At 40.6% G+C, this 10,114-nt stretch overlaps 1 protein-coding gene across 1 annotated transcript in view; it reads right to left on the reverse strand.

Moving 5' to 3' along the window:
• HMGCLL1 (3-hydroxymethyl-3-methylglutaryl-CoA lyase-like 1) overlaps positions 1–10,114 on the reverse strand; it is a 37,568-nt gene that overhangs the window by 8,531 nt on the left and 18,923 nt on the right. The gene's annotated exons all lie outside the window — the stretch shown is intronic.

Consider the following 10,114-nt stretch of genomic DNA (forward strand, 5'->3'; position numbering starts at 1 on the left):
TTTCTCTTAAACTGAGTGAGAAAACCTGTGTCTCTGAGAGTGCATCACCTGTACAAAAAATCTCTCACCAGTGAGGTTGAGCAGTGAGATCTGCATTGCAGGTCCAGTTCTTTAGAGAACAGTCACAGATGTTTAGGGGGAGTCAATCCCATTAAACATGAGACTGATTTTGAGATTTTGGAAAGCTAATAAAAATCCTACACCGTAACACAATTAATACTGTGAAGCAGCTGTTCACATATCACTATTTGTATTGTCTATGCAGACTTCTTTTGCTCCTGTTAGGAATACGTGCACTTTTTTGTTTACAAAACAGCTGATGCAGGCTGTGCACGACTCAGGATCACAGAGCTGCAGGGGGAGCAGGAGGCACACGTCAAGGTCTTGTCGAAACCCTCGAAGATGTGATGTTCTTCAGAGCACTGAGCAACTTTCCAGCCTCTCTCCCTTCCCTCCCCAGGCAATCTAGGGCATTGCCAGAGGCTGCTGCTGATTTGAAGTAAGCAGTTACTGCCCCAGATGCTCTTCAGCAGAAGCTACTGCTCTCAAGCAAACCTCTGATGGTTTAACAGTTTGTCTGACTGCTATATAACCTGATCTACACATGTGAGATGTTCTTTCTATAGATATATGTTTGGACACAGTCAGAAGACCAATTAAATAGGTAGAGCAGACAAGATAATAATCTTGGCATCTGGAGGGAAAGGAGGAACTAGAATGAAAAGAAAAAGGGTAGTTTTGGGGTAGGCAGGGAGAGAACTGTCTAGTCCAGAAGTGTAAGAGGATGGAGACAGACCAGTGGTAGAAACAAATAAATCAAGAGGTAATGGGCAAAAACTGATGCCCAGAAAGTTATCAAAGTAGACTGTGGCACTCACAATCTGATCTCCTGTGGAGGACAGGTCAGAGGTTTGGGGAGAGGGAGGCAGGGAGGAGCCTTCTGTCCTCTCCAGGAATCACCATGTGGTCATCAGCCATGAGGGTGGATGGGGAACCATCTGAAGTGCCACCAGAGTAGGAGGAAGAACTTACCTGTGCAGTCACTGAGCACTGAACAGATTTCCCAGAGAGGTTGTGGATTCTCCTCACTGGAGATATTCAAGAACCATCTGGACACAACCCTGAGCCATGAGCTCTGGGCTGGCCCTGCTGGAGTAGGGAGGTTGGACCAGATTGTGGTCCCTTCCAGCCTGCACAATTCTGGGATTTTACAACAAGTCCCTAAGGTGTAAGTGAACCAAGTGACAACCAGGATTTTCTCACGTGCTACAAGCCAGTGTAAATGAATACAAATAAACTTGAAAATAAATAAAGGGCTTTGAATTGACAGGGAAGACAAAATGATCACTTAACTTGATGGCAAAGTTACTGCAGGCAGTTCTGGGAGAGGAAACTTTTGCCGGGATTGGAGGAAGCAGGTTTGAAACTGCTGACACTGAAGGTCCAATGAAAAAAGAAAAGAAAGACAATCCACTCACTGTGATGTATAACTCAGAGGATGAGCTGAGTGAACAGACACACACTAAAATAAAATGGTTGAATTATCATAATGGCTGAATTATGGGAAATAACCTGAGAATGGGTTGAATGAAGGATGGAACACAGGAAAAGCAATGTTTGAGATGCTGAGTGCAGAGAGCACACTGCATTGTGTGTTACAATGCTGAAAAGGACAGAGTGCAACTATGGAGAACCAGGGAGAGGTACTGACCTATTATTTGAGGTGCACATGGCAAAGGTGGAACTTGTGAACCTATCAATGAAACCTATCAATGAAAATGGCAAATCTGACCCAAGCATGACAGTATTTGAATAAAGCCTCCTTTTTCCTACATTCAGGGAACACATAACCTATTTCACCTGCCTTATGTACCCCTTATATTGGTATCTTTACCTTAGAAAGAAACTACAAATTCTTTCAATCTTGTTTTTCTGTCCTGGTTAGCTTATGCCAACTCCCAACCCTTTTAGTTACTGTAAGACCAATTAGTGTTGATTCACTCTGCAGCTTAAACTGCTCCTGGAGGTGTCATTTCCCTTTCTTTGTATAGACAGAACACTTGCAGCACGATGCACTAAGTGGCAGTGGACACTACCTTGTACCAATGAGAGCAAACAAAAGAGGTGGGTGGAAGAAAACATCAATTGTTTTAAACAAAATTTGCAGCAATGGCAGCATTTATAAAAACACTGGGAAAGTAGAGTCGAACTGTTTTCATTCCACAGTAATATTATAGGATATTAGCACCAGTGTATCTAAAGGAACAAAATGGTAACAGCATTTAAAATTCCATCTGACTTCAATTCAGCCTGAGCCCTCACACAGCAGCACCTGACTCCCCTAGAGCCAGGAATGTCATCCACCCACAAAATCCCTTTGTTTTGACTATCATTCTATTCTTTCATATTGTCTCTGAAATCCCACCCACCTGCCACTCAGCAAAAATGGGGACATGCTGCATGTCCCCAGGGCTCATCTCCAGATGTCCTGTAGAGTCCTACAGGAGCATCAGTTCCTTGTCTGCAGCTGATCACCCTTACTATGTGTGTGGTCTTCACAGTCTGAAAATCACCACTGGCTCCTTGGCATGCAGCTGGGGAAGCTTAATGGACCAACATGTGTGGAGGGACCCCAACATGACATCTAGGGTTCTAATGGGTTCTTTGGGTGTCTGAGAATGTATGCTAATGTCTTTCTCTGTGTAGCTTTCTCCAAGAAAATATGAGGCAGATTAAAGTGAGACCCCAGTTTAAGTTGTTGGACACTAAGATTGATGCCTCTTAGTTCTAATACAATGACATTTTCATTCACAGCTGTTTCAGTTTCACCCATTGCTTCCCATCTCAACTACATAAGAAGCTTCTACTCTTAGACTGAAAAGACCATTTCAGATATTACTGATTTTTAGTACTGTTCCCACTCACACCTTGTCAACTAGGCCTACACTTGCCTCTTCTGGATGTGATGATACAGGTAGTGAGGGAGTGGTTGGCAAATATTCATAGAATCATAGAATCAGCTTGGTTTGAAAAGACCTCAAAGATCATCAAGTCCAACTCTACCATGGTCACTAGACCATGGCACTAAGTGCCACATCCAGTCTCAGCTTGAAAACCTCCAGGGATGGGGAATCCACCACCTCCCTGGGCAGCACATTCCAATGTCTGAGCACTCTCTCTGGAAAAAATCTCTTCCTAATCTCCAACCTAACCCTCCCCTGGCAGAGCTTGAGTCTGTGCCCTCTTGTCCTGCTGCTGGTTGCCTGGGAGAAGAGACCAACCCCCACCTGACTCCAACCTCCTGTCAGGGAGTTGTAGAGTGTGATAAGGTGTCCCCTGGTTTAAGATTTTGCATCCATAACAACTGGAAACTAAAGGGCTGAAATGCTAGAAAAGCAGAAGAAGCTGTGTACAAAATTAGTCTTATGTTATTCTTCAATCCAAGTCTCCCTTGTCTCAGTCACATACCAGTACATCTCCTGAAAGTTTTGCTTACTATCCCAAACATGATGGCAATAATGATGTATTAAATTATCTGTTGCACATTACAATTTAAGCAGATGACTAATCAAACCTCATGCTTCTAATGCTTTTTTCTCTGATATCTGTGCCTATGTTTTCCAGAAAGTTGCTCAGGTTACTGTTGTAACTATTAGAACGTTTTCCTTCCCATTTCACCTATTTAATAGGAATAAAGCTAGGCTGTAGTAAAACCTTTTTCCCCCCTCTTTTCCTCCATCTCAATTGAGATTCAGAGTAGATGTTGGGAAAAATGTTTTCCCTGTTAGAGTGTTCAGGCACTGGGATATTGCCCAGGGAGGTGGTGAAGTCACCATCACTGGAAGAGTTCAAGAGGTGACTGGATCTGGTGCTGGAGGATCTGGTTTAGGTTTTAGGGGTTCCAGCAGTGACAGGTTAAGGGTTAGACTTGATGATCTTAGAGGTCTCCTCCAACCTCATGTGATTCTATGATTCTATAATAACCATCCCCAAAAGATACAGCTGGCTTAGAAACTGAGCAGATTCAGCAGTGGAGCTAAAAAAACCCACAAATTCATCCAAACACAAATAGATACAGTAGTCTAGCAACAATACTATCCTACCTGAGGCTCAAGGTTTTCTTCACCTTCTTTCTAAATAAATGCTTTAGCTACTGGGCAATGTGGGACACCCAGGCAGCAAACCACAAAACTACTGCCTATGTTTTTTTCTAATTTGAGACCCAAACTGTGCTGTGCAAAATCTTGTTGGAAGATCCTACTGGAAAGTTAAGTTTTCAGCTACTTCAGAAATCCCAGAAATGTGGGTTCTGTCCATATTCCTGAGAAGTCTAACCCCTCTCTAACTTCATCACATTTTCCCTTCCAATTTTCACTCTGATTTTGCTGCTCTTTCAACCTTCTGATGCAACAGCAAGATACAAAACCACAGCAACAAATTTCAGCTTCTTAGAAGAGTGTGTCATTTCATACAGACCCAGAAACTCCCCAACTGCACAAAAGTGGATTGCACCAATTCTTCCTTTACTCAAATTATTATTCACTGGGAGCTTGTTTGAGCAAGGGCATGGGCTGTGTCCTCATCATTATTACTATTATTATTATTTCTAACTGCAGTTGGAGTTCATAGATTTGATTCCTCTTGCAGATCTCAATAAAAATCAACAGAATATCAGAATCCATTAATAGGTGGGCAGAAAGAAAAGGATCTGATTGTATCAGAGAACAAAATATCTCTTTTAATCTTTTAACTGTTATGGTTTTTATCTTTCAGGGAGGTTGGGGAGGAAAAAAAAGCAACACTGCTAATTCCCAAGGCCTGAAAAAAAAGATACTTGAAGTTTTCTAAAGGAAGTCACAAATTTTCAACAGGGTACATGTGCTATAATGATATAATTTGTTCCTCAGAACTGGGAAATCACTTTAACTTTCATCAAGTGTGTAAAAGTGTTATCTTCATATACTGTTACTGTTGTTCAGATCAATTTAAAATGTACTATGAGGGTATGTAGAATTTTGAATTTTAGCTTAGTTTTTACACAATTCATAGAATTTTTTTCATTTCATATTACTGTGCATGATATATCCTTTGTACTTCCCATGCATCATATTTTCCAATGTGAGAGACTCCTTTTCTCATTTTTGGAGATAAATCTCCAGCAGAAATGAATTGTGCATCCTGTCTCAAGCTGAATAGATATCTATCTCCATCATTCTCTATCATTCCCTATTAGATTTAAAGTCTAGACCAAAAATAATTTGTACAGTTAATGCTGTTAAAGACTGTACTTTTTATTCAGGCATAACTACTATTTCAAATCCCTCTTACTTCTATTTTCATAATCCTCTGAGTGAAACAATCCTTTATTCTACTTTACTACAGAGGATCTAAGGAGGTTCAGAGATTCTGCTCCTCAATATTCATTGACAAAATACACTGAGCACAAAGAAAAGCAGATTTCCAAGATGTGTGGTAAACTGCCCTTAGAAAAAAAAACCCTCCTGGCATTTATTACATCATCTGGATTACACAGGTGCATATCCATCTTCTCCCATATTTGGAAAATAAGAACTGCATCCTCCATTCAAATGCTTTCAACTTATTTACAGCTAGACCTGGAGACTTCATATTCATCATCACAAAGTATAAAGCCAAATGTCCTTTTTCTTCAGGAGCACCAAAGATTAACAGATTAGAATGTTTTCCACATGTCCATTCTACTGTCAAGAGAATATTAAAGAAGTTTTCCAGCTTCCGCAGCTCAGCCAGATGTCAATGGATCCCACAGTGAAGCAAAATTGGCAGAGTAGCCTTCTCATGACCCCAGCATTGTTTTATCAAGGCTCAGTTTAAAAGTATAAAGGGCCATTTCTTGCTGAGATCTGTAATGTTTTTCAGCCCTTTTCCCCTGCAATTACACAAAAGTGCTGACTCTGTTGAACTACTGATATGCAGTAGTATTTCTTATGACTTCTCTCACACTGTGCTGTAATTGCTGTTTATGTTGGCACAAGACAAGTACCACGTCTTGTTTCCACTGTACATTTCCGGGCTCTGGTTTCAGTAACATCAGGGTAGGATATTGTACTGGGCATATGTTTTGTTGTGTAAACATTAACTGGTAATTTACCCTGTCAATCTCCACAGTATGGCCTCTAATTACCAGAGGTTGAGAGGCTTCAGATGGACATTTGACAAAATATTTACAGCAGCTATACTGCTTCTTTTTTTTTTTTTCTTCACTGGTATCTGTGTTTGGAAAATCATTGCAAGGGGAAAAAATGCAACACCATCAAATACCACAAAAAAAAATCCATATCCAAACCCAAATGTATTCATTCTTGTGCACCTCATTCTCTAGAGGAACTAAAGTCTAAGTTACCAATTAGTTAAGCAAAAGTCATGGCAATATTGCAGCAAACATTAGGGCATAATAAAGTACTAGATATTTCTGTTTGCTTGCAGTTTGATTATTCCCTTTACAACTCTTTTAACTGCAACAACAAAAAAAAGTATATGACTTCTATTAGTACTTTTTCTTTAAATTCATTCTCACTAAATAGCCCATGAACTTGCAAATGGCTCTGCACATCCTTAATTTGAATCAAAACTCAGACAAATGTATTTAACAAACGGGACCACTGAGGTCTTGTTGGAAAACCTAATATCTCCTGCAAAGATTCGAAACCAAGGAGCAACTTTTCTTTAAGTGCTTTGGAATGTATGTTTTAGCCATTCATCCATATAATTGCATGTAGAACTTTACATTATGTGCTAAAAAAAGTCACCAACCCTGGAAGTGTTTAAGAGGCGTCTGGATCTGGTGCTGGAGGATCTGGTCTAGGATTTAGGGGCTCCAGCAGTGACAGGTTAATGGTTGGACTTGATGATCTTAGAGGTCTCCTCCAACCTTGATGGTTCTAGGATACTATGAAAATATGATATCTTGAGTAGAATTCCAGGATGGGACAACACAGTTAATAGTTACAGTAATGTGAGCAAAGAGGATGCTATCAAATAGGGAATATTTTTGGACACCATAGGCAGAGTGAATCTTTATTTCAAATATAGCTTTCATCAGAATTTTCTTGATAATGCAAGAAACTTTATTAAAAGTATGACAGTTTCTCATCTTCTGCTGTTTCATTACAATTTGATTCATTTTGTAATGTTCATAGTATTACAATAACATCATGTTTCACTGCTTTCTGAAGAGTCTGCCCTTTCAATACACTGACTAACTATGTGGCAGCATTAAGGTGAGGAGCCACAAAATGCAAATCGTCCTGCAAATTTTTTTCCTTTATTCTGATCTAAGTCCCTCTAAAAAAAAACAAAACCAAAAAACCCTTCAAACAAACAAACAAACCCAAACCAAACTACAGTTACAATTAGTTGTCCAATGTATCTGACAATAGTAAACTCAGAACAATTATTTGTTTAAAAAGACATTAATCTTGGCATCTTCAATACTGTGCTCAGTTCTGGGCCCCTCAGCTCAAGAGGGACATTGAGGGGCTGGAGCAGGTCCAGAGCAGAGCAACGAGGCTGGGGAAGGGACTGGAGCACAAGTGCCATGAGGAGAGGCTGAGGGAGCTGGGGGTGTTCAGCCTGGAGAAGAGGAGGCTCAGGGGAGACCTTCTCACCCTCTGCAACTCCCTGACAGGAGGTTGGAGTCAGGTGGGGGTTGGTCTCTTCTCCCAGGCAACCAGCAGCAGGACAAGAGGGCACAGACTCAAGCTCTGCCAGGGGAGGGTTAGGTTGGATCTTAGGAAGAGATTTTTTCCAGAGAGAGTGCTCAGGCATTAGAATGTGCTGCCCAGGGAGGTGGTGGATTCCCCATCCCTGGAGGTTTTCAAGCTGAGACTGGATGTGGCACTTAGTGCCATGGGCTAGTGACCATGGTAGGGTTGGACTTGATGATCTTGGAGGTCTTTTCCAACCCTGTTGATCCTATGATTCTATGATTCTATGATCTTATCTTTTGCTATAGATGTATATTATATTGCCTTCTAAAATCTACTTTTATCCTGCTCACTTGGTTTATTCTTTAGAGGAAAAGATACTACATCAAATTAAAAATTCTTACCTATTGTTGCAACTCTCAGTGCAAAACAAAATCTGACTGTTATAAACATTTACTTCATGCATTCAAAAGAACTTAGGTTGGACACCGGAATAGGTTGCCCAGGGAGGTGGTGCAGTCACCATCCCTGGAAGTGTTTCAGAGGCGTCTGAATCTGGCACTGGAGGATCTGGTTTAGGGTTTAGTGGTTCCAGCAGTGACAGGTTAATGGTTGGACTTGATGATCTTAGAGGTCTCCTCCAAACTTGATGATTCTATGATTCTGTAACTCTGTGTTAAGCAAATCACATCATTTGCCTCTGGCCATCTGCTGCCATTTAGCACTTGCACTAAGCAACAAAGAAGGAAAAAATTAAATAAACAGGAAGACATTCAAGCTGGAAAAATTATGGGGTGTATAAAACTATCATTAATTTATGTTTTGGAATGATAAGAAAGTTTTTATTTCAGAAAGCTGTGGCTGTTTCAATTTTTAGTGCAATATTTCAAAAGAACAAACAAGATAACTGACAAAATATTTGACTCAGGAGACTGGTTCAGTGTTGCTTCTTCACAGCACAGAAAGGAAAAAATTATTGTCATACTTTAAGTACTACATCAGCTTTGGTTTCTTTCTTAGCTGAAGAGTCATCTTCAACTTATTTAACTTATGCAAATGCTCATTTTTTTTCTCACACAGCTACAAAGACCCACCCAACACACTTGTTTGGAGTTCAGGGACTTCAGCCTGCCTGGTCATGATATCTCCAGATTTTCTGCAGTTTAATTTGTCTTAGGAGACACCCTGAGAGCTTGTTTAAAGCCACCTGATGTATCTCAGCACTGGGAAGTAACTCTCCCTCCCTTATTGTTTGCTAGATGATAACAAAATTCCTTTGGAGGAGCTGTAAATATGCAGGAATGGCTAGAGCTTTAGTTCCACCCCCTCAGCACAGCTGTTTGTAGAGCTGCCCAAAAAGGAAGGAAGCATCATCCTGTAAACACACCACTTCCCTACTGGAGAGCCTGGGATTTGTGATTTCCCAAGTCTGTTCCAGCCGTGGCAAACTCATCTGACCTTTGCTTAGGTCTTAAATTCAGGTTTCATGTGATACCCTCTTTTTCAGGTTAAAACTACCATAGACACACTCATGAAAAGAAACAATAATTTCCAGGTGGGAAGCTCTGTAGCGATTCTGTCCTTATTTTGCACTTGCTATTAAACTATGAGGAAAACTACTTTGTGGCAAAAAGGGAGAGGGAGTCATTCCCATAAAGTAGAAAAATAAACATATCTCAAAGCCATTTATCTTCTTCTAGCTGATGTATGCAGAGTCACAGCTTGATTGAAGTGCAATATGATTACAGGGAGAATTTCTAAAAGCAAGTCAAGCCACTCTTACAGAAACAATTTATTTCCTAAATCCCATGAAAATTGAATGAGGAATTAAATCCTGAATAAAAACCTGTTTTTAAAGGTACTTGATATGATTGCATCCCCAGCAAACTTTTGATTTTTTTTCTTTCTCAATTCTTTTAAAAATTAGGTTGAAATATTGTATGTTATTTCTGTTGCTGTTCCCCATAACCTTTTAGGGTGCAGCATGTAAGCTCAAATCCCCAGGGACACCAGCAGCACATCCAGAGCTGACCAGAACCTCTGAAATCCCAGATCCCAAGACATCCTCAAATGGCCACTAGGAATGACAGCAAAAATCTCTCTTTTGTGCTGTTGATTCACAGGAACTTGTGCTATTTTGTGGCTACATATATGACCAATAAACTACATGGCATCAAGACTTGGAACTCAATTATCCAATGTGTGTAACTCTTGTGACTATCCCTGGCATAGCTTTGGGCTGGGAAGTCAGTGCTCCACCTTCTTCTGTCCCAGTCTAGGAACCAGCACCATTTAGGGATCACCCACAGTTGGCAGTCTGGAAGTACTGACCTGTTTTTTGGAGGGTAGGAATTTGATTTTCAGAATAGCAGTTGGCCATAGTGCTAGAAAGGCCAAGAGGTACTGAGCTTGGCAACCCTTTAAAGCAG

The sequence above is a fragment of the Acanthisitta chloris genome, unplaced genomic scaffold (genome assembly GCF_000695815.1).
Source record: "Acanthisitta chloris isolate BGI_N310 unplaced genomic scaffold, ASM69581v1 scaffold32182, whole genome shotgun sequence".
In the NCBI taxonomy this organism is placed as follows: Eukaryota; Metazoa; Chordata; class Aves; order Passeriformes; family Acanthisittidae; genus Acanthisitta; species Acanthisitta chloris.